Source organism: Danio rerio, chromosome 23 (genome assembly GCF_049306965.1).
Source record: "Danio rerio strain Tuebingen ecotype United States chromosome 23, GRCz12tu, whole genome shotgun sequence".
NCBI classification, from domain to species: Eukaryota; Metazoa; Chordata; class Actinopteri; order Cypriniformes; family Danionidae; genus Danio; species Danio rerio.
In genome coordinates this window covers 30534219-30540694 of record NC_133198.1, presented here as the reverse complement: position 1 = coordinate 30540694, position 6476 = coordinate 30534219, and positions in this window count along the sequence as shown.

Here is a 6476-nt window from a genome sequence, read left to right as displayed (position 1 = left end):
CTGTCTACAAGAAGTGTTTCTTTTGTGCTCACTACCCAAACAGCTGTTCTGCTGAGGCTAAATGCGTTTGTTTCTTTGACTGTATCCACTTCTCTTGCATGCTGTTCGTCTTGTTGTGCCGTGTAGACAAGCTCCCTGAATGTCATTGCCTTTATTTTTTGCTAGTGTTGCATGGGCAAATCTGAAAAGAAAAACAAAGATCTGATATATGGGCTGTGTTTACAGTAGTGCGTTTTCGTTTTTAAATGTCGTTTTAGACTGAAAACGTTCCTCATCCAGACTGCCGTTTTTCAATTGTTTTTCAGAAACAATCTCTGTCCACACTCTACAGCCTAAAATGCACGATATGTGACTATTCACATTCATTGGGCATGTTTTGCCAGTATCCATCATTGTAGTGGTTGCATTATGGTGATATCAGAGGTGCTTGACCAGTCAGGAAACAATACACAATAGTCCCGAAGACCAGTTAGAGCATTTATAGAAAGCCCTGCCTCAGTTTTCAAAAGTATGTCAGACCATCCTAAAACAAAACTAAAAACAGAGTCTTCAGCAGTTTTAACAGGGTGTTCATGGGGTCTTAAAAAGTATTAAAAGTTGATAAGTCAATTATGAGAAAAATGGCTGTTAAAAGATATTAAACATTTTAATAAAGTTTTTACGAGGTCTTCAATTTTGTTCAAGCGTTGTTCAAAGTGTTTGACTCCTAAAAAGTATAAATATATTCAGGCCCGGATTGGCTAATCGGGAGGACCGGGAGAATTCCCGGTGGGCCGGTCTGTTTTTTGGCCGCGAGGGCCGGTGTCCCTAGCTGCTTGCACTCTCAGCAGTCACACTTTTTTCTTCTATTTATTTTTATTCTATTTATATTTATTTATTTGACCATAGCTTTACTCTTTTTAATCATTATTTTGCCGCAGTGCCGCTCTTTTTATTTATTTTCTCGCAGCCCCGTGAGAAAAATGCAGCCTGCAGGTTAACCAACGTTAATGATGATGATGTAATGTAACTATCGACCCCAAACAGCGGCACCTTAGTGAATATAAGAATTCGAATAAAATGAATAATACACCTGCTCAATGAAAATCAAATGATTCACTACATTAATAAATCTGACATAACTTGATCAGAAATCTAAAAATAGGAGAAAAAGATTGAGCCATCAAAAAGAAAGTAGTGCGGTGTCTTGAGGGTCACAAGTCATTAGTTATTTTTTACTCTTAATGAAATAGCGCCAATGTGGTCCAGTGGTAAGCACATTGCATTTCAATGTTGCAGACCTGTGATCGAATTTCCCATGAAATTTTTTTTTTTTTTTCTGATTTTATTGTTAAGACATAAAATACTGTTAGGGCTGTTGAACATTTGAATTTCTAAAGCAGCAGTTTTCTTAAAAAGGACGTGATAGTGCCATTAGTAACTGAATTGGAATCAGTCGTGAACTGAGGTGGGCCGGTCTGGCTTGAAACTCCAGGGCTGAAAATGAGTCCCACTCCGGCCCTGCATATATTTATTTCCATCCTAATATTAACAACGGCGTGCTTGATTCATGGGATTGGTTCAGGCAGGGACGCGTCCGGCCAAGATTCTCCGTCCGGGTGATGTGACGTAATTTGTGACAAACGTGAGAAGGTGATGTGGCGCTTTCCACATGTAGCGAAACCATAGAGCCAAACAGACGGCAAAATGGGAAAATGTAAGTTTCCTGGTTAGAAAAAGACGAGTTTAAACAGTGGCTGAAGCCAGTCTCTGAAAACAACCCCGCAATTTAGAAACAAATTTTTTACAACCGTGAAGAAGCTTTGTTTCTTACGAGTTTATCTGAGTTCTGTTATATAGTTGTGCTCCATTGATTTATTTAACTTTAACTGTTTATTAAAAACTTTATTAAACTAAAAGTTTGATACCGATTAGAACTTGAAGTGGCGATGAGGTTTTAAAATAATCTGACAAGGTCTTTAAAAAGTCATTTTTTATTTAAAAAGTTATTGAGATTGTCTTTTGGATGCCTGCATATACACTGTTTAAGAAATGTGGGTCAAAGATGCCAGAGTAGTATAGATAACCATAACAAATCTTACACGGTTTGAAATGAAAAGGCACTAGTGTAAATGGCTCCATGGTTGATTAAGCGGGATTTGTGGTTCTCACAAATGCAAAAAAAAAGTCTTCGTGACTTGAAATTAGACGCAGGCACTAATAGACTTGAATATTTATGGTTGTGTTTACACTGATGAATGACTAGGTGTGTTTATATATTACACACTTAATAAAGTATGCACTTAGATAACTGAACACGAATATGTGTTATTTCTCATCGAATTTGTCCCTTGTCCATATTTGTAATAATTTTTCTTGCATTGAAAAACTATTAGAATGAGAATTATGTTCCTTAAAAAATAATTACTTGCAACAGACAATAATTTTCAGTTTCTGATTAATTTATGGCGAGGCAGTGGTGCAGTTGGTAGTGCTATCACCTCACAGCAAGAAGGTCGCTGGTTCGAACCTCGGCTCAGTTGGCGTTTCTGTGTGTAGTTTGCATGTTCTCCCTGCCTTCGCGTGGGTTTCCTCCGCGTGCTCCGGTTTCCCCCACAGTCCAAAGACATGTGGTACAGGTGAATTGGGTAGGCTAAATTGTCCATAGTGTATAAGTGTGTGTGTGGATGTTTCCCAGAGATGGGTTGCCGCTGGAAGGGCATCCGCTGCGTAAAAACTTGCTGGATAAGTTGGCGGTTCATTCCACTGTGGTGACCCCGGATTAATAAAGGGACTAAGCTGACAAGAAAATGAATGAATGAATGAATGAATGATTCATTTATTTATGTACACATCTATTTAGCTTGAATTTCTGACTTTTTAGCTTAAACTGTTGAAATTAATTCTTGTCACTATATAATAACACAAATTCTTCATATCACTTTATTTCAATGTTAAAATGTAAAACTGAATTGAACTTTTTACTGACGTTTTAGATGTTTAGTGTTCAGTAAATATGACAGGTGCTTGCTTCCCACAATACTTCCTTGAATAGACGTATTTAATAAAACTGCGAAGCCACTCAAAGTCTTTGCGACCAAAACAAAGCCACAAGCCTGAAGAAAGTTCATCTGCTCTAATTGCTTCCATTCAGACATCACTTTTTTCCTTCCAGAATCCTGTTTATAAGCACACTTATGTGTCTCTTCAGTCACTCAGCGGTTTGCTGTACAATTATAGCATTTGTTTCTGGATTCTGATAACTTTATCTGTGACCACAGAATGTGATAAATCTTATCTTTCTGTGGTTTCTGGGTCTGTGTAAATTTCATAGAGCACTTCATCTTTTCTGTGGGAACACTTGCAGCTCTTATAGGCTCAGAAAAGTCTAGAAATAATGATTATTGTTTTGCTAGTAGGCATAGTACAATTACCTTTTTTTAGGGTTTACTGTGGTTGGAAAACTCAAGGTTTTAAAACCACAATAATTTTCTGCAATACCATTCCTAAGGTATGTGAAGATTTTTATTTATGTTTTTTATTTATTTATTTTTTGTTCTTGTTTTTTAGGGCGACAGTATCTCCAGCAGAAAAGATCTTCAAAGAGTCCGGTTTAAATTGTACAGAAATCTCTGTTTTTGAAACAAATGAAGACAGCAGAATCATTGATTCAATGATTTATTTGAATTATTTAGCCTGACATCCCAGGAGGCAGACAACATCATAAGATGTTACTGTAATATTATGTTAGATGTAGGTCGTGGCGTCGGGTGACCAAAATTCAATGTCTAGCCAGCGTCAATAGAACAATTTTAATTTGACGTTCAATAACGACGTTGATATTTGGTTGATTTTAGTTTGTGTTGGAAAGTGACCAAAATCCAAAGTTGAGCCAACATCTTAAACCACTGTTTTATTGTTGTCAAATACTGACATTTATTCGTCAGGTATGGCAGCCAAAATCTAACATCTGATTGACATCATAGTGGTAACATTCAACGTCAAGCTGTAACATCATTAGATGTTGATTTTAGGTTGGACTTTAGGTTCTGATGTTAACCCGACTTTAAATTCCAAACAAAATGCAACAGCCCCATGTTGTTGGGGTACAATGTCAATCTGATGTCATGTTGACATCCTATGCTGGGATGGTTTTGTTCCAAAATATTTTAAAAGTTTTTGAAAATAAAATATATTGTGTTTAAAGGGTTAAAAAGTTTTTGTTTTTTTACCCAGACGTTTAAAAAGAATATATTTTGAGCAGTAATCACAATATTGTGATACCGTGATATTTTTATCCAAGGTTATCATACTATCAGAAACTTGAACCGGCCCATGCCTATTTGCTAGATGTCCAACAAACAGATCTCAACTTATTTTCAGTTATTTAATATTAATTAAATTTGTTGTTTGTATTTTTTTTTATATTCTAAAGCATTTTTTATTATCAAGTATTATCAAATTTATATGTTTTTAAACATTGTATTTTTTTTCCTTATTTAAGATTTGAACTTGTTTGTGTTTTAGCAAGCAGAATTATTTTTGAGGACAAATCTTATTTTGACACATATTTTGAGAAAATGCTTTGAATTTTTGAAGATACTCAAGGATACACTCTGGGCAAATTTACCACCTTTTTGTTGTGTTCGGGATGAAAGCATCCCCTAAATTAAAATGCTGTAAAAAGGCACCAGAATTATATTTTATTCATATTGTTTGCATAAATCTATCAATCCCCCTCAGTTCTGATCAGAACTACTAAATTGCTTAGAAAACTACAGGATTTTAACTCTTTAATTTACAAATTCATAAATTATGTCACTGATTTGGTGAAAAAAAACACACAAAATGTATTTTTCAATATTAAGAAGTAATTGTGGACTAGATTGTTTAACTTTTATCACAGTAACACCTCCTTTATTGCATTGTTTTTGATTGATTAACTCATTTACTGTTGCTGGCTCTTTTTGCCCCAATGACTCCTATTATAACCACATTTATTTATTGCAAAACCATGACACCATATAATCATGCATTTTTGATTGTTGGTGGTTTTCACTGTTGGGAAGAGGTCAAAATTCGTCATTTTTAATGTTGATCATCAGCACAATTAACCCTTAATTAAAGTGTGTGTATGTGTGTCTGTGAGAGTGACTTTGTACACTTACCTTGATGTGTCTGAGAAAATCAAAATATGCATCTCAGCTTGCAGAACTACATGGAGTAAACAGAAACAAAGACTGTATTTATGCACCATCAAATGTTATTAATGTGGCAAAAACAGCCACCAACAGTAAATTAGGGAGAAAAATTAAAATCTTAAAATGCATCAAAGACAATGTTGTTACTAATCATTCACATGTACAAGACATGATAAAAGCTAAAAACAAATCCAGTCCACAATAGCTTTTTATGTTGAAAATACGTCATTTATGTGTGTTTTTCACTAAATCAGTGACATAATTTAAGAATTTGGCAATTAAAGAGTTAAAATCCTGTGATTTTTAAAAACATTTAGTAGTTTTGATCATGACTGAGGTTAATTAACAGATTTCTGGAAAAATAAAAAACAAAAATAATATAACATTTAAATAATAATTTGACATTTTACATTTAATTACAAATATTCAAAATTTTATTAAAGGTAATATTAACAATATCTCAATCAGAGGGTGAGCAGTTTGCTTGCTGTTCACTTCTACAGTTATCTTTGAGTGGTTTTTGGTTTTGTTCACTGAAAGCGCTTCATCTTCTTCTATGTGTGAGCACTTGCAGCTCTTGGTCTTGGAGAAGCCTGTAAATAAAGTGAAGGGCAGTGTGTTTGTTTAGTGGGACGTCCAGCCTCTCACCCCCTCACCTCTCAGTGTGTGTCTCCAGGGGCGTGACAGCAGTATGTGGGTCAGGGCTTCTCCATGGGTCTCCAGCCCCAATGGCCTCCTGCTGGACGCTCATAATAGCGGCACCACGGCGGGTGCCATAGCTGGGATTCCCTGCCGTAACCGGGGCGCCTTCGCCCAGGGCACAGACTCACTGGCAGCAGCGCCGCAATCAATTCATCAATCTGTGATGGGCCGGGCCTGCTTAGCCCACCCCGCATCCAGACCGCGGCCACCAGAGATGAGGCTCACAGGCTGGGGATGGAGGAGGGTGGATGGGGTTCAGTTCTAGTAGATGGGTGGACATGACAGATGGACATTAGTGTGAGGATTGATAAGAGACAAACAAGTGTAACTGTGTACATGTTGAAAATCAATGATGTTATATTTGAAGTAATGTGCATGAAGGATTGAAGGGGTGATTGAATTGCTTTTAAGATATTTGGATGCTTAAAATTAACACAGCGGAATGAACTGCCAACTTATCCAGCATATGTTTTATGCAAGAGATGCCCTTCCAGCTGCAACCCATCAATGAAAAACATCCAAACACTCATTTATATACTACGGACAATTTAGCTCAGCCAATGCACCTATAACGTATGTCTTTGGACTTGTGGG